A 26,007-nucleotide genomic window follows, 5' to 3' on the forward strand; every position below is an offset into this window, starting at 1 on the left:
CAGCTACTAGGGAAGCTGAGGCTGGCAGGTGCCTGTAATCCTGGCTACTCGGGAAATTGAGGCGGGAGAATCGCTTGAACCCGGGAGGCGGAGGTTGCAGTGAGCGGAGATCGCGCCATTGCACTCCAGCCTGGGCAAAAGAAAGAAAGGAAAGAAAGAAAGAAGAAAAGAAAAGGAAAGGAAAGAAGGAAAGAAAGAAAGAGAAATAAATTTTTCCTGACACATTTCCACCTGCTCCATTCTGGATGACTTGCTCTTCAGGCTTATCTCACAGCTGTTATTATAATATCTCTCTTTACTGCACCATCTTGGGATTTCCATTGCCTCTCTCTTTTGTTAGATCCCCTGCTTCATGGATCTCAAGGCGGTTCGTTCCTCACTATCTTCTTCCTTTTGATGATGCATATCCTCCAAAACCTCCTATAAAGGGGTTACCTTAGAAATAAACTTTTTGAGACACTGCATGTCTGAAAATGTCTGTTATACCCATATACTTAATTGATATTTTACTAAATAGAGATACAAAGAGATAGGTTGAAATAATTTTTCTCCCAGATTTTTAAAGGCACTGCTTTTTTTTTTTTTTTTTTTTTTTTGAGACAGAGTCTCGCCTCGCTGTGTTGCCCAGGCTGGAGTGTGGCCACGGAATCTCGGCTCCTTGCAACCTCTACCTCCCGAGTTCAAGTGATTCTCCCGCCTCAGCCTCCAGAGTAGCTGAAATTACAGGCACCCGCCACCATGCCCGGCTAATTTTTTAAATGTTAGTAGAGATGGGGTTTCGCCATGTTGGCCAAGCTGGTTTTGAGAGAGGAGACCATTCCTCATATTGTCTTATACTTAATTTCTTGTTTGCTGAAAAAGTGGAGGTTGAAACAATGGGTAGAAGTGAAAATCATGGTCAGACAACCGGGCGCCACATTTCGGTCCTGGTTGCTAAAATTCAATCCCTGACCTCACCACTTGCGCTATCTATAAACTCCAGGCATTGTATTAAAAAAGCATTATGAAACTCCCTTTTCTGTTCTGTTTCGTTCTGATTATCGGTGCATGCAGCCCCCAGTCACGTACCCCTCGCTTGCTCAATCGATCATGACCCACCCCCTCCCCCGCGCACACACACACACACACACACACAGCCCCTTTAGAATTGTGAGCCCTTAAGAGGGACAGGAATTACTTATTCGGGGAGCTCGGTTTCTAGGGCGTGATTTCTAGGACGTGAGTCGGCCGACGCTCCCAGCTGAATAAAGCTCTTATCTTCCACAATGGGTGTCCGAGGGATTTTGTCTAGGGCTCCTCCTGCTACAGTTTCAAACTCCTGACCTCAAGTGATCCGCCTCCCTTGGCTTTGCAAAGTGCCGGGATTACAGGCGTGAGCCACCCGGCCTGGCCCTTGTTGTTTACTGTTTTCCATAGTCGTTTCTGAGAAAGAAAAAAGTAACCCTTTCCTGCTCTCAGCTAAAGCTGGTCTGACAAACACCTAGGCCATGATGTTCTCCGGTTAAAACTAAAAATTTCATAACACCAATATCAAAGTTACCCTCTCACCAAGATGAAAGAAAGACTATTTCACAATCATATTTGAGCACAAACAGAGCACTGTTCAAACCATAATATGATCAAACATCCCACTTTCCCAGCTACTAATAGTGACTGTTAATTCTTTATTTTTTATTTTTTTGAGACGGAATCTTGCTCTGTCGCCAGGCTGGAATGCAGTGGTGTGATCTTGGCTCATTGCAACCTCTACCTCCTGGATTCAAGCGATTCTCCTGCCTCAACCTCCCGAGTAGCTGGGACTACAGGCACCCACCACTACACCCAGCTAATTTTTGTATTTTTAGTAGAGACGGGGTTTCACCATATTGGCCAGGCTGGTCTCGAACTCCTGACCTTGTGAACCGCCCGCCTCGGTCTCCCAAAGTGTTGGGATTACAGGCGTGAACCACTGCGCCCGGCCTTTTTTTTTTTTTTTTTTTTGAGACACAGTCCCAGTCGCCCAGTCTGGAGTGCAGGGGCGTCATCACAGCTCACTGCAACCTCCGCCTCCTGGGTTCAAGCGATTCTCCTCCCTCAGCATCTTAAGTAGCTGGGATTACAGGCATGCCCAACCATGCTCGGCTAACTTTTGTATTGACTGTTGATTCTTTACCAATTACGTGTTTAGTCCTGCAACCATTCCTCCCACTTTCTAGATAAAAATATCGAGATTCCCAAAGGAAGAATTGTCCCACAGTTTCCCCATAGTGTTTGCTGTCTCCTCTGTTGCAATGAGCCAATATACTCAGGTTTGACTATAGGTTTGTTCCTGATGGTTATAGACTAGAGCGCCTCAACATCGTAGAGAAGACGGATGCCATTCTGATTTTTTTTTTCTTTTTGAGACAGAAATTTTTTTTTTTTTTTTTTTTTTTTTGAGATGGAGTCTCGCTCTACCGCCCAGGCTGGAGTGCAGTGGCCGGATCTCAGCTCACTGCAAGCTCCGCCTCCCGGATTTAGGCCATTCTCCTGCCTCAGCCTCCTGAGTAGCTGGGACTACAGGCGCCCGCCACCTCGCCCGGCTAGTTTTTTTTGTATTTTTTAGTAGAGACGGGGTTTCATGGTGTTAGCCAGGATGGTCTCGATCTCCTGACCTCGTGATCCACCCGTCTCGGCCTCCCAAAGTGCTGGGATTACAGGCTTGAGCCAGCGCGCCCGGCCCAGAATTTTGTTCTTGTTGCCCAGGCTGGAGTGCAATGGGGCGGTCTGGGCTCACTGCAACCTCTGCCTCCCGAGTTCAAGTGATTCTCCTGCCTCAGCCTCCCGAGTAGCGGGGATTACAGGCGCCCGCCACCACACTCAGCTAATGTGTGTGTGTGTGTGTGTGTGTGTGTGTGTGTGTGTGTGTGTTTAGTAGAGATGGGGTTTCATCATATTGGCCAGGCTGGTCTCGAACTCCTGACGTCAGGTAATCCACCCATCTCGGCCTCCCAAAGTGCTAGGATAACAGGCATGAGCCACCACGCCCAGCCCATTCTGATTCTTTGTTATTTGCCTTAAACTGTTCTCCCATCTCTCCTCCCAAAAGCTTATAGGATCTTCTACCTGTTCCTACTATTTTGAAACTTCCTGATCTATTTTCATCCACTATGCTGGGTACTCAGTGTGCTGTTTCAATATAGGAATTTATATTTTGGAGGTATCATTCCAAAGATGTTTATGCATATATAATTAAAGGTATATATTTCCTGCAACTACCATCACCCTTTTTTTTTTTGAGGGGGAGTCTCGCTCTGTCACCCAGACTGGAGTGCAGTGGCCGGATCTCAGCTCACTGCAAGCTCCGCCTCCCGGGTTTACGCCATTCTCCTGCCTCAGCCTCCCGAGTAGCTGGGACTACAGGCGCCCGCCACCTCGCCTGGCTAGTTTTTGTATTTTTAGTAGAGACGGGGTTTCATGGTGTTAGCCAGGATGGTCTCGATCTCCTGACCTCGTGATCCACCCGTCTCGGCCTCCCAAAGTGCTGGGATTACAGGCTTGAGCCAGCGCGCCCGGCCCAGAATTTTGTTCTTGTTGCCCAGGCTGGAGTGCAATGGGGCGGTCTGGGCTCACTGCAACCTCTGCCTCCCGAGTTCAAGTGATTCTCCTGCCTCAGCCTCCCGAGTAGCGGGGATTACAGGCGCCCGCCACCACACTCAGCTAATGTGTGTGTGTGTGTGTGTGGTGTGTGTGTGTGTGTGTGTTTAGTAGAGATGGGGTTTCATCATATTGGCCAGGCTGGTCTCGAACTCCTGACGTCAGGTAATCCACCCATCTCGGCCTCCCAAAGTGCTAGGATAACAGGCATGAGCCACCACGCCCAGCCCATTCTGATTCTTTGTTATTTGCCTTAAACTGTTCTCCCATCTCTCCTCCCAAAAGCTTATAGGATCTTCTACCTGTTCCTACTATTTTGAAACTTCCTGATCTATTTTCATCCACTATGCTGGGTACTCAGTGTGCTGTTTCAATATAGGAATTTATATTTTGGAGGTATCATTCCAAAGATGTTTATGCATATATAATTAAAGGTATATATTTCCTGCAACTACCATCACCCTTTTTTTTTTTGAGGGGGAGTCTCGCTCTGTCACCCAGACTGGAGTGCAGTGGCCGGATCTCAGCTCACTGCAAGCTCCGCCTCCCGGGTTTACGCCATTCTCCTGCCTCAGCCTCCCGAGTAGCTGGGACTACAGGCGCCCGCCACCTCGCCTGGCTAGTTTTTGTATTTTTAGTAGAGACGGGGTTTCACTGTGTTAGCCAGGATGGTCTTGATCTCCTGACCTCGTGATCCGCCCGTCTCGGCCTCCCAAAGTGCTGGGATTACAGGCTTGAGCCACCGCGCCCGGCCACCATCACCCTTTTGATACACTTTTGCTGCATAATAAACCCTTCCAAGCTTATTGACTTAGAATAACAATAATTTATTACTTTTAGTGATTCTGTGAGTTGGCTTGGAAATTCTTCTCGTCCAAGCTGATTCATTTGGGGCTGGATGGTCTAGGATGGCCTCACTCACACATCTGGGGTATAGCTGGATAGGTTGGAACAAGTGGGATGCATGGATCTTTTTATTCATGTGATCTCTCCAGCAGGCTTCCTTGGGGGGGGATCTTCAGATCATGGTCTCAGGATTTCAAGTGAAGGAAAAAGCAGGTAATCCCCCCATGTGCAAGCCTCTTCTGCCAGGTTTGCGAAGGCACCAACATTTGCCCAAAGCAAGTCACATAGCCAATCCCAGATTCAAACAGAGGAGAAATAGACTCTCTTGAGAGAAGCTGCAAAATATAACCACCATCTTTTTTTCTTTTCTTTCTTTCTTTCTTTTTTTTTTTTTTTTGTTTATTTGTTTGTTTGAGACGGAGTCTCGCTCTGTACCCCAGTTTGGAGTGCAGTGGCGCGATCTCGGCTCACTGCAGGTTCACGACATTCTCCTACCTCAGCCTCAGGCACCCGCCACCACGCCCGGCTAATTTTTTTGTATTTTAGTAGAGACGGTGTTTCACTGTGTTAGCCAGGATGGTCTGGATATCCTGACCTCGTGATCTGCCCGCCCCGGTCTCCCAAAGAGCTGGGATTACAGGCATTAGCCACCGCGCCCAGCCATTTTTTTCAATCTATCACAGTGTACCATTCTGGACTATCAGTAGCTCTCTCGTTTTTCTTTCTTTCTTTTTTTTTTTTTTTTAAGACGGAGTTTCGCTCTTATTGCCCAGTCTGGAGTGCAATGGCGCGATCTCAGCTCACCGCAACCTCTGCCTCCCAATTTCCAGCTATTCTCCTGCCTCAGCCTCCCTAGTAGCTGGGATTACAGGCATGCCCCACCACACACAGAAAATTTTTTTATTTTTAGTAGAGACGGGGTTTCTCCATGTTGGTCAGGCTGGTCTCAAACTCCCGACCTCAGGTGATCCGCTTGCCTCGGCCTCGCAAAGTGCTGGGATTACAGGCGTGAGGCACCGCGCCCGACCTCTTATTTTTCTTTACAGCTAGCTGAACTGCATGTAATTGTACGGTTTTGCTGTCACTAATTTAATTACCTCCAAACTGACGGACATTTAGAGTTTCCAATGTTTTTCTATGATAAAAAAAAAAAAAAAAAAAGGCCGGGCGCGGTGGCTCACGCCTGTAATCCTAGCACTTTGGGAGGCCGAGGCGGGTGGATCATGAGGTCAGGAGATCGAGACCATCCTGGCTAACACGGTGAAACCCCGTCTCTACTAAAAATGCAAAAAATTAGCCGGGCATGGCGGCGGGCGCCTGTAGTCCCAGCTACTCGGGAGGCTGAGGCAGGAGAATGGCGTGAACCCGGGAGGCGGAGCTTGCAGTGAGCCGAAATCGTGCCACAGCACTCCAGCCTGGGCAACTAAGCGAGACTCCGTCTCAAAAAAAAAAAAAAAAAAAAAATGCTCCATGAATAACCTTGCACACGTAAGGTAGATCTGTAGGAAAAATTTCTAAATGTGGGTTGCTGAGGTAAAAAAAAAAAAAGAAGAAGAAGAAGAAAAATTGCTTATTTATACCAAAGGTGTCAAAAAGAAAAAAAATCTGCTTGTGGGAAACATGACACAAGGTGGGTTTTTTGTTTGTGTGTTTGTTTTTCGTTTTTTTTTTGAGACGGAGTTTCGCTCTTATTGCCCAGTCTGGAGTGCAATGGTGTGATATCAGTTCACCGCAACCTCTGCCTCCCAGGTTCAAGCTATTCTGCCTCAGCCTCCCTAGTAGCTGGGGTAAAAGGCATGTGCCACAACGCCCGGCTAAGTTTGCATTTTTAGTAGAGACAGGGTTTCTCCACGTTGATCAGGCTGGTCTCAAACTCCCGACCTCAGTTGATCCGCCCGCCTGGGCCTCACAAAGTGTTGGGATTACAGGCGGGAGCCACCGCGCCCGGCCATGACACAAGTTTAAAAGAATAACTTTTAAACATCTTTTTTTAGTCAGGCGTGGTGGTTCACACCTGTAATCCCAGGATTTTGGGAGGCCAAAGTGGGTGGATCACCTGAGATTAGGAGTTTGAGACCAGCCTGGCCAATATGGTAAAACCCCATCTCTACTAAAAATACAAAAAAAAATAGCCAGGGGTGGTGGTGCGCACATGTGATCCCAACTACTCGGGAGACTGAGGTGGGAGAATCACTTGAACTCGGGAGGCGAAGGTTGTAGGCAGCCTAGATTGTGCCACTGCATTCCAGTCTGGGCGACACAGTGAGATTCAGTCTCCAAGAAAAAATGTTTTTTAATTTTATAGCTATAGTCATAAGGCACCCTGTAGAACTTGTACCAATTTATCCTGTCATTCACAACGTATAATAACCTCTCCGCGGGGCACGGTGGCTCGCGCCTGTAATCCCAGCACTTTGGGAAGCTGAGGCGAGCGGATCACGAGGTCAGGAGATCGAGACCATCCTGGCTAACACGGTGAAACCCCATCTCTACTAAAAATACAAAAATTAGCCGGGTGTGGTGGCGAGCACCTGTAATCTCAGCTACTCGGAAGGCTGAGGCAGGAGAATGGCGTGAATTCTGGAGGCGGAGCTGCTTGCAGTGAGCCAAGATCTAGCCACTACATTCCAGCCTGGGCGAAAGTGCAAGACTCTGTCTCAAAAAAAAAAAAAAAAAAAAAAAAAAAACCTCCCCAACATAAACTTTAGAAAAATTTACTATTAGGTGGGACACAGTGGCTCAGGCCTGTAATCCCAACACTTTGGGAGGCTGAAGTGGGCATATCGAGTTCAGGAGTTCGAGACCACCCTAGGCAATACAGTGAGTCCTCATCTCTACAAAAAGTTAAAAAAAATCAGGCCGGGCGCGGTGGCTCACGCCTGCAATCCCACCACTTTGGGAGGCCGAGGCGGGCGGATCACAAGGTCAGGAGATCGAGACCACAGTGAAACCCTGTCTCTACTAAAAATACAAAAAAAAAAAAAATTAGCCGGGCGCGGTGGCGGGCGCCTGTAGTCCCAGCTACTCAGGAGGCTGAGGCAGGAGAATGGCGTGAACCCGGGAGGCGGAGCTTGCAGTGAGCCGAGATCGCGCCACTGCACTCCAGCCTGGGCGACAGAGCGAGACTCCGTCTCAAAAAACAGACAAACAAAAAAAAAGTTTAAAAATCAGCCAAGCATGATGGCAAGCGCCTGTAGTCCCAGCTACTTGGGAGGCTAAGGTGGGAGGATCGGCTGAGCCTGAGGGAGGTGGAGGTTGTAGTGAGCCAAGATCATGCCACTGCATTCCAGCTTGAGTAACAGAGAGAGATGCTGTCTCAAAAACAAACAAACAAAAAAAATAGAATTCCTTGGATATTTCTGCTTGATATTTTACTTTTGAACTTTATAATCATATTTGTATAGTTTGAATAAAAAATAAAAAATTCTTCTTTGGACAGTTTATGAAAACCATGTTAAATTCAGACACCAAGTAAAGGAGAGGCTCTGTCTTTACGATGTCAAGTCTCCTATCCAAGAACATGATATACCTCGGTTAATAGGGAAGGAGGCTGCCCTAATGCAGTGGTTCCCAAACTTGAACATTCCAAATTACCTAGAGAGCTTGTTAAGTCGTAGATTATTGGAGCCACCCTCCAATAGGTTTCGGATTCAATAGGTCTAAGGTGGCACTCAACAGTTTGCATTTGTCTCAAGTTTCCAGGTGATACTGAAGATGCTTGTCCTGGGACCACACTTGGAGAATAACTCGTCATTTTGGAGATGGTTGGTGGACTATATGTAAGTGAGACTAAAGCATATTTATACTCTTAAAAAATAAAAAGTACTGGTAAATGATCCTGAGGGAAAGGAGGTGGAAGATCTGTAGGAGGAGTTAGAAATGAATGTTCAGGCCGGGAGCGGTGCGTCATGCCAGTAATCCCAGCACTTTAGGAGGCTGAGGCAGGCAGATCACCCGAGGTCAGGAGTTCGAGGCCAGCCTGGCCAACATTGTGAACCCTTGTCTCTACTAAAAGTACAAAAATTAGCTGAGCGTGATGGCGGGCGCCTGTAATCCCAGCTACTCAGGAGGCTGAGGCAGGAGAATTGCTTGAACCCTGGAGGCGGAGGTTGCAGTGAGCTGAGATCCGACCACTGCACTCCAGCCTGGGCGACAGAACGAGACTTTGTCCCAAGAAAAAAAAAAAAAATTGGAGTGTCTCTTGAATGGTGCCAATCTTGGCTTCCACCCACCTGGCAAACCAACTTAACCTACTCCAGCCAAAGCAACAGTTAAAGATAATTTAGCAGGAACAAATGTAAGGCAAACAACTCCAAGGCAAACACCTCCAGGATTTCGGGAATAGAAAAAAGTTCTCCAATGGATCAATAACTAATTCAAAGTAGTGGGCCCAGCACTCTGGAGTGGCAGCCTATACTCATCAAGTAAGACTGCAACTGTAAACTCCCTACTCGCTGCCCTACCCGTTTGTCTTCGCTCCTCCTTTTCTTTGCTCTTCCGCTTCTCTCCTCCGCCTCCTCAACTTCTTTCTAGAGCCCTCTCCTCTCTTTCCTGACCTTCCTAAACTGGTTGTATTTTACAGCCCTTTGCGGCTGATCAAGGCTTGAAAACCTAAAAAGCAAACAGATGCTCCCCAGCACCTAGCTGAGAATATTTTAACTCACTACAAAGGCCTTTCAAAACCCCATTCAAATTTCCCACCAACAAGAAGAGAACCAGTATTTTTCCCTCTGGAGCCGTCCTAAGGCTGTTCTCCGTGGAGCACTGTCGGAGTGGTTTCGGACTCTCCTCAGAGCTGCTCAGCTTGTCTGCCTTTGCCCAGTTGAGAAGCCCATCGTGGATTGGAAGCACGTGGTCACTACAGACACTAGAATCCCCAGATTCCTCTTTTCTTTTCTCTTTTTTTTTTTTTTTTTTTTTTTGAGACAGAGTGCAATGGCCCAATCTCGGCTTACCGCAATCTCCGCCTCCCAGGTTCAAGCAATTCTCCTGCCTCTGCCTCCGGAGTAGCTGGGATTACAGGAATGCACCACCACGCCCGGCTAATTTTGTGTTTTTAGTAGAGACGAGGTTTCTCCATGTTGAGGCTGGTCTCGAACTCCTGACCTCAGGTTATCCGCCCGCCTTGGCTTCCCAAAGTACTGGGATTACAGGCGTGAGCCACCGCGCCTGTCCCAGATTCCTCTTTTCTTGATGAATTTGGGGTGAATGGAGACGATTTCTGGAGTCAGTTACCATATAAGGACAGTAGCCGCTTTGGCGATTTAGAAGTTAATGTTTCTATGGTAGCAAACCAAGAGGGTTAAATAAAATCACAGCGCCCAACGTGGGGCTCGAACCCACGACCCTGAGATTAAGAGTCTCATGCTCTACCGACTGAGCTAGCCGGGCAGCCGTTGCTTTGTGCTTCCTATATGAAATCATTTTCCACTGATGTAGCGGTTGTATGATCTAATTGTATATTATTTCCTGTGAAAGAAGTTTCAGGACCTAGGACTGGTGGACACGGCAATAGCCTTTTCATAATAGCTTTTTGCCACGGAGGAATCCGAGGTTTAGAGAGCGATGGGGGCTGCAGAGAGCCAGGAAGCCTCGCGGAGGACTCGGGAATCACGAGTCCTGTCCTTCCACTGATGGAACCTCCTCACCGACTTCAGAGGAGGGTGCGAAAGAGCCCGAGGAAACTCAGATGAGAGGTGCAAAGACCTCTCTGCAAAGCATTTTAGTTCTCCATCCTGGAAGAGGCAATGAGTTCCAGAGTCACCAGGGAAGAGTTCTCTCCTCTGCTCAAGTGAAGGCCAAAAGAACAACCGTGGTCCCAGCTCCGTGGGCCTCCATACTGCTCTAAAGCTTCCCGCCTGGGCTGCCTAGCGCCTTGGTGGGCGAGCCGCAGTGTGAGCCAACTGGAACTATTGCCGTTTGAGACAGAGTCCCGCTCTGTTGCCCAGGCTGGAGTGCAGTGGCGCGATCATAGTTCATTGCAGCCTCTACTTCCCGGGCTCAAGCGATGCTCCCACCTCACTCTCCCTAAGTAGCTGGGACCAAAAGCGCCCGCCACCATCTTAAAAAAATTTTTTTTCTAAGTGTGTGTGGAGGCGTCTCAAGCTGGTCGCGAACTTCTGGGCTCCAGGGATTCTCCCGCCTCCGAGACTTCACAAAGCTGCTGGGATTACGTAATGGAGGGAGCCACCACGTCGGCCTGGAGCTATTGTTATTCACCGAATTTGTGGACTGCAGTTCCGCGGGGATGCCTTAAGCAAAGGCAGAATTACAAGCATGTAACTCTTTTAAAAGTGCTAATTTAAAAAAAAGAAAAAGAAGAGCCACCAGAGCAAGTTAGGACCAACATGCCGTGACTCGGATTCGAACCGAGGTTGCTGCGGCCACAACGCAGAGTACTAACCACTATACGATCACGGCGAGCCACCAGCAAGGCGGCGCACAGCAGCTGTATTCAATGCCTCTTGGAATAGGAATGGCTGTTTCGTGCTACTTTTTATTTGGCAGGTGCGTGAGGTCCACATCAATCAATTCCAAACTTTTCCATTCTGCAACCTTGAAGCTCCCGACACCCGAATCAGTTTCTTAGACGCTAAATCCCTTGATGATAGCTGTAGCACCACCCGCTCTGCCGGGCGGCGGCGGGCTCAGGTCCTGACTAGAAGGCAGAAAGCGTCAGCTGCAACCCGGGACCACGTCGCCTCTCGCCTCTCTGCCTCCATTCCCCTCTTCCCCCTCCAAAGAATCAGTCAAGCCCAGGGATGCGAGGGGCAGCCTCGAAGGATTTTACAAATTACATCTGCAGCCTGTACCATGGAATTGAGGTTTCTCTTCCCAGAATGGTGGAAGCGGAAGAAAAACGGAGCTAAGTGAGCTGGGGAGGGGATGAGAGCCCCGTCTTAATTATTTCTTGCTTCCGTCACAGGCACAAGAACCGCTGCGTACTCTCTCACTGGCATTGTGGGAGCTTGTGCTGACTTCCTCATCTTGACTCATCAGTATATCAGAGCCACCTCTGCAGATTCAGAAAAACAAATCTAACCAGCCTCTATTTCAGACACTTCCCTAGACCCCTAGAAGGAGAGTTATTGTTAACTCAGGCGACGCCGGCGGCCGAACCCATCAGAAGGGCTTGGCTCGCACGTGCAGTTACCAAAATGCAGATGTTTGCTGTGGGAGGGACAGACCATACTGGTGCAGACGCAGGACACAAAAGTTGTCAAAAGCTCTTTTTCTCTGTTCCCTGCTTTGCTCGGTTTCCAGGTCTACTCAGTCTAAAAAGCTGAGAGGAAAAGAACCAACGCTGCGTTGGCCGGGAATCGAACCCGGGTCAACTGCTTGGAAGGCAGCTATGCTCACCACTATACCACCAACGCATGTGAAACGAGACTGCTTCCTTTATTTATGAGAACTAAATAACCAGGTTTGGGTTTCCCGTTTATTTCTAGACTAAGAAATTTAGACTGCAGGAAAAACCTACAAGAGGAAAATTAAAAGGAAGCTCTCTAGAATTTCTCCCATTGAAAATTCTGTGGTAGTATCTTGTTTCACAGCTTTAAGAAAAGTCAATTCTAGTTTCCTGGGCATTTATTCCACACATTCGCAAAATTACATATGTACAAGACCATATATGACAGCATTTTTTTTTCCCAAATAGCAAAGGGCTAGAAATAACCTAAGTGTCTATAGTAGGAAGCTGGCTAAACTAATTACGGAAAATCCATACAACAGAATGCTATATGCCAGAAGAAAGAATGAGGAAGTTCTTCATGTCTAATCTGTAAGTACTTCTAAAATATACTATTAAATGGAAAAGGCAAAGTGCAGAAAGTATGTATCGATTACTTCCATTTGTACAAGGGGGAGAGAATGTTTAAATATATATACGTATGTATATATGCATGTACTTGCATTTGCATAAAACATCTCTAACATTATAATTAAGAAACTTAGCCGGGCGCGGTGGCTCAAGCCTGTAATCCCAGCACTTTGGGAGGCCGAGACGGGCGGATCACGAGGTCAGGAGATCGAGACCATCCTGGCTAACACGGTGAAACCCCGTCTCTACTAAAAAATACAAAAAAACTAGCCGGGCGAGGTGGCGGGCGCCTGTAGTCCCAGCTACTCCGGAGGCTGAGGCAGGAGAATAGCGTGAACCCGGGAGGCGGAGCTTGCAGTGAGCTGAGATCCCGCCACTGCACTCCAGCCTGGCTGACAGAGCGAGACTCCGTCTCAAAAAAAAAAAAAAAAGAAAAAGAAACTTAGCGGTTACATCATTAGAGAGAAAATAAATGGTAGAGGTTAAAGTCAGGTTTATCAGTTCTGTCCTTTTGCATATTTGAATCCTAAATCATGTAAATATATGACCTTTTCGAAAATTCAGTAATTAAATTGAAAGAAAATACGTTACTGAAGGATATTTATTTTCACTGCAAAGTGTTAGAAATATATTGTTAACCTTAAAAATAGCTGATGTTGGCCGAGTATGGTAGCTCATGCCTATAATCCCGTCACTTTGGAAAGCAGAGGAGGGTGGATCACCTGAGGTCAGGAGTGCGAGACCGGCCTGACCAATATGGTGAACCCCGTCTCTACCACAAATACAAAATTAGACGGGCGTGGTAGCGCAGGCCTGTAATCCCACCTACTTGGGAGGCTAAGGCCGGAGAATCGCTTGAATCCGGGAGGCGGAGCTTGCAGTGAGCCGAGATCGCGCCACTGCACTCTAGCCTGGGGCAAAGACAGCGAAACTCCGTCTCAACAACAACAAAAACAGCTGGCGATAAAATAGTATGTATAGCATACATCCACGTTGTTTCAAAATCTAGATATTAAAAGTGGTCTTTGGGAGATAGAATTGTGAGCGATTTATTTGTATTTTTTTACATTTTCTGTATTTCAGATTTTAGTGGGATGGGGGAGATTGACTAGCAGATAACGTTTATTTAAAAGATCCTGAGGGAAAAGCAGAGGGGAAGAAAAAGGTAATCGTTCCTTCCCTGACCGGGAATCGAACCCGGGCCGCGGCGGTGAGAGCGCCGAATCCTAACCACTAGACCACCAGGGAAGTTATTAAGGCATCACTGTTACAAATATATGATTCTATTAAGTGCTGTGGTTCATGCCCCTAAGTCCTAAAATATTGAGGCCAAAGTGGCCAGATTGCTTCAGTTCACGAGTTCGAGACCAGCCTGGGCAAACTGGCAAACCCGGGCTCTATCAAAAGCACAAAAATATTAGCCGGGCTTGGTGGCGCTTGCTTGTAGTCCCATCTACTTGGGAGGCCCGATCGCTTGAGTCCGGTAGGCAGAGGTTGCAGTGAGCCATGATCGCGCCACTGCACTGCTGCTTGATGACAGGGCTAGATCCTTCCTAAAAAAAAAAAAAAAAAAAAAAATTATATGATTCTAACTAAACGTTTATTTACACTTATTCTTTTACATATTATTTTTCGCTGCCTAGATTCTGAGATACTTCCATACTGGGCCTTTCCTATGTTGGGGCTTCTTCCCGGTACTTCTTTCCTGGAGTAGAAAACATTGTGAAAGAATTCTCCAGCCCGGCTCTCAGAGCCTATGTAGCATCGCGTACGCGTGATTACAGTCCCCAAGACCAGAGATGAACGTCCGAAGAGAAGAGGATGAGACAGAGAGGAAACTCACCTCCTTGTAGTTGCAGTGATTTCCTGAATTGTGATCATTAGAAAAGTAGAGACCCAGCTACGTCTTTGCCAGAAACAACCAGGAACTTTTACTTAAGGAATATAAAAGACGTCATGAGAGTAACACTAGGAGATCCTGGGCTCACTGTACCTTTTTTTCATGTCGTGTTAATTGTAGGCCAAACTGTTAAAACAAATATTACTGACAAGTGAAAATCACTAGGCCAACAGGTACTTGGTTGAGCAGGATCTGAGCTCAACTCACTAGTGGGAGACTAAGAGAAGCTCAGGGTCTTGAACCTTTAAAACTCACGAGGTCACGGGCGCGGTGGCTCACGCCTATAATCCCAGCACTTTGGGAGGCCGAGGCGAGCAGATCACGAGGTCAAGAGATCAAGATCATTCTGGCCAACATGGTGAAACCCCGTCTCTACTAAAAATACAAAAAGTGGCCAGGCGTGGTGGCGGGCACCTATAGTCCCAGCTACTCAGGAGGCTGAGGCAGGAGAATCACTTGAACCCGGGAGGTGGAGGTTGCAGTGAGCAGAGATTGTGCCATTGCACTCCAGCCTGGGCAATAAGAAACTTCGTTTCAAAAACAAAACAAAACAAAACTATGAGGGGCCGGGCGCGGTGGCTCAAGCCTGTAATCCTAGCACTTTGGGAGGCCGAGACGGGCGGATCACGAGGTCAGGAGATCGAGACCATCCTGACTAACACGGTGAAACCCCGTCTCTACTAAAAACTACAAAAAACTAGCCGGGCGAGGTGGCGGCGCCTGTAGTCCCAGCTACTCGGGAGGCTGAGGCAGGAGAATGGCGTGAACCCGGGAGGCGGAGCTTGTAGTGAGCTGAGATCCGGCCACAGCACTCCAGCCTGGGTGACAGCGCGAGACTCCGTCTCAAAAAAAAAAAAAAAAAAAAAAAAAAAAAAAAAACTATGAGGAAGCCGGGCGCGGTGGCTCAGACACCTGTAATCCCAGAACTTTGGGAGGCTGAGGCGGGCGGATCACCTGAGGTCAGAAGTTCGAGACCAACCTGGCCAACAAGGTGAAATCCTGTCTCCACTAAAAATACAAAATTAGCCAGGCATGGTAGTGCCCACCTGTAATCCCAGCTACTCGGGAGGCTAAGGCAGGAGCATCGCTTTAACCCGGGAGGCAGAGGTTGCAGTGAGCCGAGATGGCGCCATTGCACCCAGCCTGGACGACAAGAGCAACACAAAAATTGCGAGGAAGAAAAAGAGGGAGTGAAGAGAAAGAAAACTGGGGTGCATGCATTAATGTGTTGCAAATTAACTTCACGAGCGAGAAAAGAAAGCAAACGCAGGCTGGATATGGTGGCTCAAGCTTGTAATCCCAGCACTTTGGGAGGCTGAGGCGGGTGGATTGCTTTGAGCTCAGGAGTTTGAAACCAGTCTGGGAAACAGGGTGAAATCCTGTCTGTACCAAAAATACAATAATAATAATAATAAATAAAAAAGAAAGAAAAAAATCTTAGTGAATTGTGTTCACTATATTGTACTTTCAGCTTTTCTGTAAGCTTGAAGTTTTAAAAAATAAAAGGTTAAGGAAAAAATGAAACAATCAAAAGCCTCCCCTTCAGGTCTTTTTTGGTCAGATGACCCCAAGTGATGAATTCTGTGCCCATGAATTCAAGCAGAAATTTTTAAAAGCCACCCCACTCCCCAAACACACTCTTACATCAGAAAATACTTTTGATAATGAATTTAAAAATTGAAAGATTGAATCATCACTGACGTGTGTATATCAGCAGGGCCCGACAGAAAAAAATGGATGGTGAGATATGGAGTTTGGGGGGATTCTGGTAGTTGTTGTTTTGAGACATGGTCCCACTTTGTTGCCCAGACTGTAGTGCAGTGGTGAGCTCCTTACCTCCGCCTCCTGAGTAGCTGGGACTACATACAGGTTCCGGCCACCACACCCAGCTAATTTTGTGTGTGTGGTAGCAGAGATACTAGGCCTCACCATATTGCCCAGGCTGGTCTCGAACTCCTAGGCTTACGCGATCCTCCCACCTCGGCCTCCCAAAGTGCTGGGATTACAGGCATAAACCACCAAGCCTGGTCTTGTTTTGCTTTTGAAATATCAATGTTAAAACGTTGTTTAAGGCCGGGCGCGGTGGCTCAAGCCTGTAATCCCAGCACTTTGGGAGGCCGAGACGGGCGGATCACGAGGTCAGGAGATCGAGACCATCCTGGCTAACACGGTGAAACCCCGTCTCTACTAAAAATACAAAAACTAGCCGGGCGACGTGGCGGGCGCCTGTAGTCCCAGCTACTCGGGAGGCTGAGGCAGGAGAATGGCGTAAACCTGGGAGGCGGAGCTTGCAGTGAGCTGAGATCTGGCCACTGCACTCCAGCCTGGGCGACAGAGCGAGACTCCGCCTCAAAAAAAAAAAAAAAAAAAAAAAAAAGTTGTTTAAGAAACATTGTTTAAATCTTCCACTCATCCAGTCTCCATAAGAAACATTGTTTAAATCTTCCACTCATCCAGTCTCTACCTTTCTATGGGTTTAAATGCCATAAATTAGGAAGACAAGTAACTAAATGCTAGACATTTATTTTCACAAAGACAACAAGAATACTGTTGTCATGTCACCAAGGAGCCTAATAGAGCCCACTTCCTTTTACCCTAGCTGTTTTCACTGGACAAAGGCTGAAAAACAAAAAGCATCTAACCTTCAAAACAACATCTTGGGATCTCACCTAGGGTGGGGACAATGTAGCAGAATTTATTTTTCTATGTTGCAGAGGAAATCAGCCTCCTGTTTTGGTCAACAGTACTTTTTCATCAATTATTCTGCCACCTGCTGGTAATTTTTTGTTAAGAAAGGACGGAGGAAGAAAACTATGAGCTATGGGAGCTAACCACTTGTCTAAATATGAAAGCACCAGAAAGAATCTCGTCAAAGCACCAAGACAGGATTAAGCATCCTCCTCTTGCCAGCAATGCATACTTAATGGTGGATGAGGAAGGAGTGTGACTCATTCACTTCACTCTGAGTTCTATTTTCCTTTTTTTTTTTTTTTTTTTTTTTAGACAGAGTCTTGCTCTGTCGCCCAGGCTGAAGTGCAGTGGCGTGATCTCGGCTCACTGCAACCTCCACCCCTGGGTTAAAGCGATTCTCCTGCCTCGGCCTCCCAAGTAGCTGGGACTACAGATGCCCATCACCACGCCCAGCTAATTTTTGTATTTTTAGTAGAGACGGGGTTCCACCATATTGGCCAGGCTGGTCTCAAACTCTTGACCTCAGGTGATCTGCCAGCCTCAGCCTCCCAAAGTGCTGGGATTACAGGCATGAGCCACCGTCCCTGGCCTGTTTTCCTTTTTAAAAACATTTACAGATCATGTGCCAGACTAGGTATTGAAAATATAAAAATACACCTAGGCTGGGCGTGGTGATGGACATATGAACAAGTGAATAAAAGAGAATGGATCAGGGAGGATTGAGTAGATGTGAACTTCCCTAGTCCTCCTCCCTGGACATTATATATAAAACAACCCTAAGAAGACTGAAATGTGGAGAGAAGGAGGTAGACCAGTTAGGAGCCCCAGAAACAAAGGCAGGACACAATGCTGATTTCTGTGGACTTTCTTTTTGCCTCATATACCCCATACTTGGAGCTGAAGGAATCAGCAACCTGGAAATCTCAATAGGAGCAGCCTAAAAAATCCCTAACAAAAGTCTGTTATCTCTAGCCAAAGGATTAGGAATGAGGCAGTCTAGCAAAACAGAAAACTTTTAGACAATAATTGCTCTATTCCAGCCAAATGCAGAATAATTGCTCTATTCCAGTCAAATGCAAAAACAAACTGTGGCTTGTCCTCTCCTATTCCGGCAAAGACTGAATGGGGTGCCTAGACTTCTACCACCAGCAAGTATATTAGGAGTCATCCCTTCCCTTTCCTGTTGGGGTGGTAGCAGAAGAAACTTAATAGAGAGTCAGGATTTTCACCCAAACTCAGCGAGTGGTAATGAGGCTACCCCCAAGGAAAGAATAAGTGAGCTGAAAGAACAGTAGAAATTACTCAATCTGGACCAGGAACAATAGCTCATGCCTGTAATCCCACCACTTTGGGACACTGAAGCAGGCAGATCACTTGAGGCCAGGAGTTCAAGACCAGGCTAGCCAACATGGCAAAACCCCATCTCTACTAAAAATCCAAAAAAAATTAGCCGGGCATGGTGGCACACACGTATAATCCCAGCTACTTGGGAGGCTGAGGCTTGAACCTGGGAGGCATAGGTTGTAGTGAGTGAAGATCGTGCCATTGCACCCCAGCCTGGGCAACACAGTGAGACCCTGTTTCAAAAACAAAACAAAACAAAACTCAATCTGAAAAACAAACAAAATAGACTGGGGGAAAAAATGAGCCGAGAGCCTCAGGGACCTGTAAATTATAACAAAAGATTTAGGTTGGGCACGGTAACTCATGCCTGTAATCCTAGCACTTTGGGAGGCCAAGGTGGGGGGGGGATCACGAGGTCAAGAGATCAAGACAATCCTGGCCAACATGGTGAAACCCCATCTCTACTAAAAATACAAAAAATAGCTGGGCATGGTGGCACGTGCCCGTAGTCCCAGCTTCTGGGGAGGCTGAGGCAGGAGAATCACTTGAACCTGGGAGGCGGATGTTGCAGTGAGCCAAGATCGTGCCACTGCACTCCAGCCTGGTGAAAGAGCGAGACTCAGTCTCAAAAAAAAAAAAAAAAAAAGATTTAACATTTGCATCAGCAAATTCCTGGAAGGAGAAGAGGAAGAGAACATGACAAAAAAAAGTATCAAAGGATTTGGTACAGGGATAAATCTACAAATTCAAGAAGCTGAATGAACTCCTAACGGGATAAATCCAAACTACTTCAGGCCAAGGCACATTGCAATAGCTTGGATGTTTGTCCCCTCCAAAACTTATGTTGATATTTGATCCCCAATATTGGAGGTGGGGCCAAATGGGAGGTATTTGGGTCATCAGGGTGGATCCCTCATGAATAGATTAATGCCCTCCCTCACGGACAAATGAGTTCTCACTTTTAGTTCCTCCAAGGACTGGTTGTTAAAAAGAGCATGTCACCTACCTCTTCTCTTTCCTCTTCTCTTGCCATTGATCTCTGCCCAAACCAGCTTCTCTTCACCTTCCACTATGGTTGGGAGAAATCTGAGGCCCTCACCAAATATAGTGCCCAATCTTGAACTTTCCAGCCATCAGAATCATGACCCAAATAAACCATTTTTCTTTATAAATTACCCAGCCTCAGGTATCCCTTTATAGTAACACTAAATGAACTAAGACACACATCATAGTCAAACTGCTGAAAGCTAAAGACAAATAAAAAATATTGAATGCGGCCGGGCGCGGTGGCTCAAGCCTGTAATCCTAGCACTTTGGGAGGCCGAGACGGGCGGATCACGAGGTCAGGAGATCGAAACCATCCTGACTAACACGGTGAAACCCCGTCTCTACTAAAAACTACAAAAAACTAGCCGGGCGAGGTGGCGGCGCCTGTAGTCCCAGCTACTCGGGAGGCTGAGACAGGAGAATGGCGTGAACCGGGAGGCGGAGCTTGCAGTGAGCTGAGATCCGGCCACAGCACTCCAGCCTGGGTGACAGCGCGAGACTCCGTCTCAAAAAAAAAAAAAAAAAAAAAAAATATGAATGCAGTGAGGGGAAAGCAGTTTGAATAAAAGCAGATTTCTTTCTCTTTTTCTTTTTTAATTTTGTTGTTTTGTTGGGTTTTCTCCCATGTTCAACCAAGTTAGAAAGCCAGTTTCTCATCAGAAGCCATGGAGGCCAGAGGGAAGTGGCACAAAATTGTTCAAGTGCTGTGGGAAAAGACTGTCAACTCAGATTGCTATATCCAGTGAAAACATCCTTTAAAAATGAAGGGGGTATGATTCAACAAAAAAAGACAAATAACCCAATGAAAAAATAAATATGTGAAAAAATGCTCAATGTCAGCTGGGTGCAGTGGCTCACGGCTGTAATCCCAGCACTTGGGGAGGCCAAGATGGGCAGATCACCTGAGGTCAGGAGTTCAAGACCAGCCTGGCCAACATGGTGAAACTATAATAAAAATACAAAAATTAGCCGGTGTAGTGGCACACACCTGTAGTCCCAGTTACTCAGGACACTGAGGCAGGATAATTGTTTGAACGCGGGAGGCGGAAGTTGCAATGAGCCGAAATTGTGCCACTGCACTCCAGCTTGGGGGACAGAGTAAGACTCAGCCTCAAAAAAAAAAAGAAAAAAAAAAAAAAAAAAGAAAAAAGAAAAAAAAAGAGTCATTAGAGAAATGCAAATAAAATCACAATAAGATACCGCTTCACCACCAGGATGGCTATAATTTTTTAAAATGGAAAATAACAAATGTTAGGATAAGGAGAACTTCAAATCCTCTTGTATTGCTGGTGGGAATGTAAAATGACATACCTGCTGTGAAAAACAGTTTGGCTGTTCCTCAATAAGCTAAACATAACTAAATATAGAATATGACTCAGTAATTTCACTCCTAGGTATGTACCCCAAAGAACTGAAAACAAGCACTTAAAAAAATACTTGTACATGCACGTTGGTAGCAGCACTATTTATAACAGTCAAAAAGTGGAAACAATCCAAATTCCATTAATAGATGAATGGCTAAATAAACTGTGGTATATAAATACAATGGCATATTATTCAGACATAAGAAGGAAGGAAGTATTGATACATTCTACAACTTGTATAAGCCTCAAAACATTATGCTCAAGAAGGCAGACACGCCGGGCGTGGTGGCTCACACCTGTAATGCCAGCTCTTTGGGAGGCTGATGCAGGCGGATCACGAGGTCAGGAGATCAAGCCCATCCTGGCCAACATGGTGAAACCCCATCTCTACTAGAAATACGAAAAAAAAAAAATTAGCTGGGCATAGTGGCGCGTGCCTGTAGTCCCAGCTACTCTAGAGGCTGAGGCAGGAGAATCGCTTGAACTCGGGAAGCAGAGGTTGCAGTGAGCCGAGATTGTGCCACTGCATTCCAGCCTGGCCACAGAGCAAGACTCCGTCTCAAAAAAAAAAAAAAAGCCAGACACAAAAGGTCAAAGTTATACACAAAATATATAGTGTGTAATTCCATTTATATGAAGGTCCAGAACAGGTATTAATAAATCTAGAGAGACAGAAAGCAGACTGGTGATGGCCAGAGGCTGAGGACTGACTGGCTAATGGGTACAGGATTTCCTTTCGGGGTGATGAAAATGTTATGGAACTAGAGAGAGGTGATGGTTTGAGGGTTGCACAACATTTTCGTTTCTTTCTGTCTTTTCTTTTTCTTTTTTTTTTTTTTTGAGACAGAGTCTCGCTCTTGTCACCCAGCCTGGAGTGCAGTGGCACAATCTCGGCTCACTGCAAACTCTGCCTCCTGCAACCTCGGCCTCCTGGGTTCAAGTGATTCTCCTGCCTCAGCCTCCCAAATAGCTGGAATTACAGGCACACACCACCACACCCGGCTAATTTTTCATATTCTTAGTAGAGATGAGGTTTTGCTATGTTGGCCAGGCTGGTCTTGAACTCCTGATCTCAGGGGATCCAACTGCCTCAGCCTCCCAACGTGCTCGGATTACAGCCATGAGCCACCACGCCCAGCAGACAAAATTTTCAATGTACTAAGCGCCACTGAATTGTACACATTAAAATACTTAAAATTGTGAACTTTATGTTGTGTGTATTTTACCACAATAAAAAAATAATGAAGGGGGCCAGGTGCGGTGGCTCATATCTGTAATCCTAGCACTTTGGGAGGCCGAGGCCGGCGGCTGGGAGGTGGAGGTTGCAGTGAGCTGAGATCATGCTACTGCGCTCTAGCCTGGGCAACACTGAGTGAATTAAACTCTGTCTACACAAAACAAAAAAGAAGGGAAAATCCTAGCAGGATTTTCTATAGATACAGACAAGATTATTATTATTATTATTATTATTATTATTTCCTTTGAGACGAGGTTTCACTCTGTCACCCAGGTGGAGTGCAGTGGCGAAATCTCAGCTCACCACAGTCTCCACCGCCCAGGCTCAAGCGATCCTCCCCCCTCAGTCTCCAGAGTAGCTGGGACCACAGGTGCATGCCATCACACCCAGCTAATTTTTTTGTATTTTTGGTAGAGACAAGATTTCACCATGTTGCCTAGGCTGGTCTTGAACTCCGGAGCTCAGGCGATCCACCCACCTTGGCCTCCCAAAGTGCTGGGATTACAGCATGAGCCACCATCTTGTTTTAAAAATCTGTAACTTTAAGACAAGAGACGGGGGGCAGTGGCTCATGCCTGTAATCCCAGCACTTTGGGAGGTGGAGGCGGGAGGATCATGAGGTCAGGAAATCGAGACCATCCTGGCTAACACTGTGAAACCCTGTCTCTACTAAAAATACTAAAAATGAGCTGGGCATGGTGGCGGGCGCCTATAGTCCCAGCTACTCGGGAGGCTGTGGCAGGAGAATGGCGTGAACCCGGGAGGTGGAGCTTGCAGTGAGCCGAGATGGCACCACTGCACTCCAGCCTGGGCAACAGAGCAAGACTCTGTCTCAAAAAAAAAAAAAAAAAAAGAACAGATTATTCTAAAAGTTATATCAAAGGCAAAGAAGCGGACATAGCTAAAACAATTTTTAAAAAGAATTAAATGAGGCCGGGCGTGGTGGCTCACACCTATAATCCCAGCACTTTGGGAGGCCGAGGCAGGCAGATCAGTTGAGGTCAGGAATTCGAGACCAGCCTGGCCAACATGGCGAAACCTCGTTTCTACTAAAAATACAAAAATTAGCCAGGCGTGGTGGTGTGTGCCTGTAATCCCAGCTACTAGGCAGGCTGAGGCAGAAGAATCACCTGAGCCGGAGGCACAGAGGTTGCAGTGAGTTGAGATCATTCATGCCACTGCACTCCAGCCTGGGCAACAGAGCGAGACTGTCTCAAAAAAAAAAAGAAAAGAAAAGAAAAGAAAAAGAAGAGAAAAAGAATTACATGAATTAAAAGACTGTGTGGTATTGGCAGAGGGCTAAATATACAGATCAATGAAACAATATAGAAAACCCAGTAGTAGACCCACACAAATATACCCAACTGATTTTTCTTTTTTCTTTTCTTTTTTCTTTTTTTTTTTTGAGACAGGGGCTCACTCTGCTGGAGTGCAATGGTGGAATCATGGAATCATAGTTCACCGCAGCCTCGAACTCCTGGGATCAAGCAGTCCTCCTGTCTCAGCATAGCAGGCTAATTTATTTATTTATTTATTTTCCTGAAACGGAGTTTCGCTCTTGTCGCCCAGGCTGGAGTGCAATGGCGCGATCTCAGCTCATGGTAACCTCTGCCTCCCAGGTTCAAGCAATTCTCCTGACTCAACCTCCTGAGTAGCTGGGATTACAGGCGCATGCCATCAGGCCCAGCTAATTGTTGTATTTTCAGTAGGGACTGGGTTGCACCATGTTGGCCAGGCTGGTCTCGAACTCCTGATCTCAGATGATCCGACCGTCTCAGCCTCCCAAAGTGCTGGGATTACAGGTGTGAGCCACTGAGCCCAGCAAATTTTTAAATATTTTATAGAGACAGGGGTCTCACTATATTGCCCAGTCTGGTCTCCCTGCCTCAATTGATCCTCCCGCTTTGGCCTCACAAAGTGCTAGAACTGTAAACATGAGCCACTATACCTGGCCTCCAACTGCTTTTTTTTTTTTTTTAAGGTACAAAAGCATTCAAAGGCAGAAAGAGCTTTTCCAACATATATTGTTGAATAAACTGGACATCCATGGGGAAAAAAACCAACCAAAAAAACACAAAACAAAACCTCAACCTAAGTTTCATACCTTAATATCTTATACCAAAACTAACTCAAAATGGATCACCAACTTAAATGCGAAATGTAAAATCTTTAGAAGAAAACATAGGAGAAAATCTTCATGATCTAGGGTATACAAAGACCTAACACCAAAAGCATACTCTATAAAAGGAAAAACTGAAATTTTAGATTTCATTAAAATTAAGCTCTGCAAAAGACCCTGTTAAAAGGATGAAAAGACAAGCTACCGGCCGGGCGCGGTGGCTCAAGCCTGTAATCCCAGCACTTTGGGAGGCCGAGACGGGCGGATCACGAGGTCAGGAGATCGAGACCATCCTGGCTAACACGGTGAAACCCCGTCTCTACTGAAAAATACAAAAAAACTAGCCGGGCGAGGTGGCGGGCGCCTGTAGTCCCAGCTACTCGGGAGGCTGAGGCAGGAGAATGGCGTGAACCCGGCAGGCGGAGCTTGCAGTGAGCTGAGATCCGGCCACTGCACTCCAGCCTGGTCGACAGAGCAAGACTCCGTCTCAAACAAAACAAACAAACAAAAAAACAAAGACAAGCTACCAACTAAAAGAAAAATATCTGCAAACCACATACCCAACAAAGGACTATTATCTAGAATGTATAAAGAACTCTCGGCCGGGCGCGGTGGCTCAAGCCTGTAATCCCAGCACTTTGGGAGGCCGAGACGGGCGGATCACGAGGTCAGGAGATCGAGACCATCCTGGCTAACATGGTGAAACCCCGTCTCTACTAAAAAAAATACAAAAAGCTAGCCGGGCGAGGTGGCGGGCGTCTGTAGTCCCAGCTACTCGGGAGGCTGAGGCAGGAGAATGGCGTAAACCCGGGAGGCGGAGCGTGCAGTGAGCTGAGATCCGGCCACTGCACTCCAGCCCGGGCGACAGAGCGAGACTCCGTCTCAAAAAAAAAAAAAAAAAAAAAAAAAAAAAAAAAGAACTCTCAAAAGTCAACAGTTAAAACAAAAAAATCCAATGAGAAAACGCTAAAACAAGCAAAAATTCATGAAGGGACATCTCCTCAAAGACGATATACAGATGGCAAGTAAGCTCATAAAAATATTTTCTACATCATTAGCCATGAGGGAAATACAAATTAAAACCAAAATTAGATATCATTACACACCTATCAGAATGACTAAAAAGTAGTTGACGACATCAGCCAAGTGCAGTGGCTCACACCTATGATCTCAAGAGTTTGGAAGTCTGAGGCGGCAGATCACTTGAGGTCATGAGTTCGAGACCAGTCTGGCCAACATGGCAAAACCCCCATCCCTACTAAAAACACAAAATTAGCTGAGCATGGTGGCGCATGCCTGTAATCCCAGCTACCCAGGTGGCTGAGGCATGAGAATCACTTGAACCCAGGTGGCAGAGGTTGCAGTGAGCCGAGATTGTACCACTGCACTCCAGCCTGGGTGACAGAGGGAGACCCTGTCTCAAAAGAAAAACAAAAAGAAAAAGAAAAGAACGAACGAACCCAGGTCATTTGTCCTGTAGGGTATTCGCAAAGTCTGAATTTGCACCTTTGAGGTACCATTTAATGTCTCCTATATTTCCTGTAAATTAGTAGTTAGCTCTAATCAGATTCAGACTGAAGTTTGCTCGTTTGTTTTTGGTATGGCTACTTCATGCAAGGTGGAGTTATATACTCTATGATCAGGAAAACATGTTTATCTCTGTTTTTATGATGAATAACAGCCATTGTTTTTTTTGTTTATATAGAGATGGGCTCTTACTATGTTGTCCAGACTGGTTTTGGACTCCTGGGCTTAAGCAATCCTCCCACCTCAGCCTCCCAAAATGCTGGGATTACAGGTATGAACCACTGTGTCCTGCCACAGTCATTGTTGACCATTGCCTAGATATATTAATTCACTTGGAGTTACAAGATGCTGATATTCTAATTATACTATCCCTTCTTAATTTATTTACTGGAATGCTTCTATAAAGAGAAATATCCCCCTCATCTTAAGATACAGTTCCCATAAGAAAACCAGGATAAACACTTGATTCTTTCCAATTACTAGCAGTTTTTAAAATAA

The 26,007-nt window shown here is 46.4% G+C and overlaps 4 non-coding genes across 4 annotated transcripts; all 4 read right to left on the reverse strand.

Moving 5' to 3' along the window:
• Positions 1–9,779: 9,779 nt before the first annotated feature.
• On the reverse strand, positions 9,780–9,852 carry TRNAK-CUU. The gene has a single exon. It is a non-coding gene; the product is annotated as a tRNA-Lys (tRNA).
• A 957-nt stretch (positions 9,853–10,809) lies between these two features.
• Positions 10,810–10,881, reverse strand: TRNAH-GUG. Its single transcript has one exon. It is a non-coding gene; the product is annotated as a tRNA-His (tRNA).
• An 884-nt stretch (positions 10,882–11,765) lies between these two features.
• TRNAG-UCC lies at positions 11,766–11,837 on the reverse strand. Its single transcript has one exon. It is a non-coding gene; the product is annotated as a tRNA-Gly (tRNA).
• A 1,619-nt stretch (positions 11,838–13,456) lies between these two features.
• On the reverse strand, positions 13,457–13,528 carry TRNAE-CUC. The gene has a single exon. It is a non-coding gene; the product is annotated as a tRNA-Glu (tRNA).
• Positions 13,529–26,007: the final 12,479 nt, after the last annotated feature.

This window comes from Trachypithecus francoisi, unplaced genomic scaffold (genome assembly GCF_009764315.1).
Source record: "Trachypithecus francoisi isolate TF-2019V2 unplaced genomic scaffold, Tfra_2.0 Lachesis_group5, whole genome shotgun sequence".
Lineage (NCBI taxonomy): Eukaryota > Metazoa > Chordata > Mammalia > Primates > Cercopithecidae > Trachypithecus > Trachypithecus francoisi.